Source organism: Echinops telfairi, unplaced genomic scaffold, assembly GCF_000313985.2.
Source record: "Echinops telfairi isolate 266 unplaced genomic scaffold, ASM31398v2 ScPeMD7_4;HRSCAF=17, whole genome shotgun sequence".
Taxonomy (NCBI): Eukaryota; Metazoa; Chordata; class Mammalia; order Afrosoricida; family Tenrecidae; genus Echinops; species Echinops telfairi.
In genome coordinates, this window is record NW_022103900.1 from 14300601 (window position 1) to 14304902 (window position 4302).

Here is a 4302-nt window from a genome sequence, read left to right on the forward strand (position 1 = left end):
CTAGAAGTACATTGCAGTTTCCTGAGATCAATTATTTTTCAGTTAATCACATTATCAAGCTATTTATGAAAAAGTTCTATATGCGGATGAAAGGAAAGAAAGAGGAGCCAGTGAATTCACTTATCCTCTCTGCAAATATACACATGAATGGTATCCAAGAAGAAAAAAAAATTAATTCAGGAAAGATCTATTATTACCATTTTTTATTATCAGATTTTTATTACCTGAAGAGATTAGAAGGACTCCAAAAAATGGGAGGTTTTTGTTTTTAACTTTCTATTGTTAACTGGGGTAAAGAGCCAATCAGCTGTGTATTAAAAAATTCATATGCATTTTATTTCATGTGATTGCAATGAGTCACTAAGATGCAACATCACTAATTTTATCTTCTCCCTCTGGTTCTCATTTCCATCCCTTCTCCTTTCCTAACCCTTCCATATTATGTTCTTCCATAAATACTACCCTTTTGATTTCAAATGGTTGATTCTTCTAAGGAACACTGCAGTTTTTTAGGGAAACCCATTTTCGGGAGAAAACTGCTTGAAGAAATATTGTCTTCTGTTTAAGAGGAAGATGTGGGAGGAAGATGCTAGGGGAATCCCATTTCCCAATTAACTTGATAAAATGAAATGATGTTATTTTATAATCTTCAGTTTTCACCTAATTATTATGGAAGTTGACTGCCATACCTTTCTCCTGCAACGCAGCCAATGGATTCAAACCACTGAACTTGCAATTAGCAGCTGAGCACTTACCCATTGCACACCACGACTCCTCAATAACTATAGATACATGTCATTATTTTCAATGTCTGCATCGCCCGGATGTCATGCAGTTGATCTAATTAATCTACTGCTTTGATATGTAGATTACATTAAGTACATACTTTAAGTATTTAATTTACTTTAAAGCATAGTTTCATTGACATATTTGTCACATACAATACAATTTAATCACTCAATTATATTAAGAAGATTTGTGGAATCACCACCACAATCAATTTCAGGACATTTTCTTTTCGTACTCACAGTTATTAGCTCACCACTTCCCCTTTATTTACTTTTACAATCAATATTTTCTCACCCTGTTCTTTATTTGTATTAACCCATATAAATTCCCGATCATATATGCTCTTGCAGGATAATATTATCCTGGACTCTCTGTGGCACCTAGCACATAAAAGAATGATAGAATATCTGTATCTATTCGTTGAAAGGAATTTGGGTGCCCTGGCATTTAATATTTCACTATTAAAAACAATGTTAAGATGAATATCCTTGCTTGACTATTTCTTAGGACAGATTTGTGATAGGTTTTTTGTGCCAACATGGCACCTGTAAGAAGATATGGGTGGGGCTTGGCCTGTCAATCAGGTTGCAGCTTGATGATCTCATTTGGGTGTGCCACCGAGATCAATGGTTTGCTGGAAGCTGGTCACTCTCTCTCTCGGCCTTCACCTTCCTGTCGATGCCTTGTGGAAACCTGCACTAGCCCTGGAGATGTGTTCACCACAATTGGATCCACAAGACTTTGCACTCACCAGCAAGTGTTCCTGCATCCTTCATCATGGCTCGTGGCTTTGCGAGTCTGAAGAGGGACTTATGGACTAGCGTCAGACTTACAGACTTGAGTTGGCCTGGGCGGGATGTTTTATTGATGCACCCTTAGTTCTTCAGAACGAAGCTCTTTCTGACACATGTGTGAGTGCCACTGGATTTGTTTCTCCAGTCAATCTGGCCTCACACAAGATTCTTCGCAAAAGTTCCACTGCCGAGCCAACTTTTGTTAAACGAAAGACTGCCTATGAGTTGATTCTGACTCATTTTCACCTGAGCAGAGCTCCTCAACTGTTTTCAATAGAACTGCTGGTGGGGTTGAACTATTGACCTTTTGCTTAGCAGCCCAATGCTTACCTCACAGCGCCAATTGGACTTCTGAAAGGTAAGTTGGTTTACCCATACTTCCCATTTCCCACCACCTCCCCCACACTGGGTATTATCATTCCCTGGAATCCTCATAAAACTGATAGATTAGAAGGTAAATTCTTACCTCAATTTGCAACTCTTTAAATAATGATTTTGAATATCTTACAGTTGCTAATCATTTGTTTCTCTGTTTTATTTATTTGTTTAAGGAATTCTTTTTTTTTTTTTTTCTGTGACATTACTGAGGGAGTATGATGTGGTATTAGCAGTAGGAGATCAACGGACTGCATTTCTTTTCATTACGAGACGTTTCTCAGAGGGGAGGGTCTTACCAGGAGTGGGTCAGTGTCTGGACTTGTTAAGGATTGGACCATAACTTGTAGGGAAGCACTTGTTTGATTCTAGAAATGGCCAGAAAGAGAAAGGGTACTATGGACACAAAATGATAAGCGGTGAGCACGAAAACACTTACATGTCTTTCCAGACTGTACGAAGAGACCGAGAAAGGGCTACTGACGTTAAGATGTCACTGGAACAGTAATGCCGTGGTGGCAAGAATATTTTCACTTCACAAATCAGGCTTCCAAAACGTTTCGTGGGGCAGGAGAGCTTGTAGGTCTTGGAGAAAGCAAGTGCATTGCTTTCCGTAGGAAAATGGAGAGGACTCACCTCTCGATGATGGGGTGGTGGTGGTGGGGGGGGCGGGGAGCCTAATCAGACTTACACAGAACCCAAGGGGAGAATATGCCCAATACTGTGTTACTTATTGGACACTTTTGACCTAGTTTCTAGCCAGCCCCTGGTGACTCAGGACATATGCTATGGACTATTGGGACTTCAGACCCTGATTTTTCAAGGCACCCAGCAGCCTTCATAAGCTCACCAGAAGGACTCTATGCGGAAAACCCGGTAAGTAAACGAGGCTCTACCTCAAACTAACTTGTAGCTCTTAGACTAAAGGCTGAAACTACATAATGTGAGAAGAAGCAGATGACTGCTATATCAGGGGTATAGGACTGATGGTTGTTGGACTACCATATACTTACTCTTCCAATTCCCTTCTTGCTTTATTAAGATATGTATTCATCTGGTAGGCCAGGTTCTGCTACAATGAATACTATTGAAAGTTTTACCTTATTACCAACCCTCATTGTTTGTGTAAATAGTGCCCAGTCCCTTAGGAATTTAATCTGTACAAGCCAACAATTCATGTATTGTGGTTTGTAGTCAGTCAACACTTGTAGAATCTCCCCTTTTCAACTATGTTTTAAATTCTTTACCATTGACTAAATTAATGACACTATTAATAGCATGATATTATGCCCCAGGGAGATTATTGGTTATGCTCTTAACATATGGTGAGCCAGATACATATGCATATACAGACCATGGATATATGAATGGACTTTTGGGCTCACTCTTAATTCTAACCCCAATCTAAGAACAATTAGTTCTTGTGCATGACTCTGCTTGATACTTGTCTTTATGAAGAGATCACTGATGATATGGGTAGTAGAGCAAAATGTGGTGAAGAAACTACATGGTTCCTGTCCAGCAGAAAGAGTAGCATCTGGTGTCTTAAAGGCTTATCTTCAAACTAACAGCAATGGAAGTGAGGAGTCAACTAAATCCACATTGGAAGAAGCACACCAGTCTGTGTGATCCAAGGATTGCAAATAATATAATCCAAATATAAAGGAGGGAATGGTTTCAGAGCTTAAATTGTGAATACCTGGTTTGCAGAAGGCTATGGATGATGGTGGAAGCCCAAAATCCATTTGCAGGATCCACACATGTATTAAGCCTCCAGTGAGTTCCTTCTTAACCTTTAGTTGAGGGATTTGAATAGCCTTGTTATCAGACAGAGAGTATTGTAGAGATGATTACAGTAGACATATCCAGTTTAAAATGTAACATTTGATGTGACCTCCCTTTTATCCATTTAAAGTTATAACAATTAAAAAAAAAAGAAGAGGAAATTGCCCGTGGATTAAGCCTCCAGTGAATCCCATCTGAGCGCAGACCAGGGATGTGAATAGTCTTGCTTTCACACAGAGTGCATTTGAAAGTGAATTATGGAAGACATAGTTGGGTTAAGATCTAACACCTTATCATTTGATCTCCTTTTTGTCCCATTTAAAAATAGTTTCTGATTTTTTTTCAACTGGGATTTTTCTCTATTTTATTTTGTTACTGTTGTTAGCTTTTTTGACTCGTTTCTGTATATTTTGTGGTATATAAAATCCAAAATGAGTGAATCTGTGGAGACCGTAACTGGATTGATGGTTCCTTGGGGGCCTGGCAGGGTGGTGGTGGGAAATGGGGAACTGATAACAAGGATGACATTAAAAAAAAGAAAATATTCTAAAATTGCTTG

General features: G+C 38.9%; 1 long non-coding RNA gene across 1 annotated transcript in view; it reads left to right on the forward strand.

Moving 5' to 3' along the window:
• Positions 1–1441: 1441 nt before the first annotated feature.
• LOC123522619 overlaps positions 1442–4302 on the forward strand; it is a 79021-nt gene continuing 76160 nt past the window's right edge. Inside the window, exons 1-2 of the long non-coding RNA XR_006680859.1 lie at positions 1442–1941; positions 2711–2834. This is a non-coding gene — a long non-coding RNA (uncharacterized LOC123522619). The remainder of the gene's footprint in view (positions 1942–2710; positions 2835–4302) is intronic.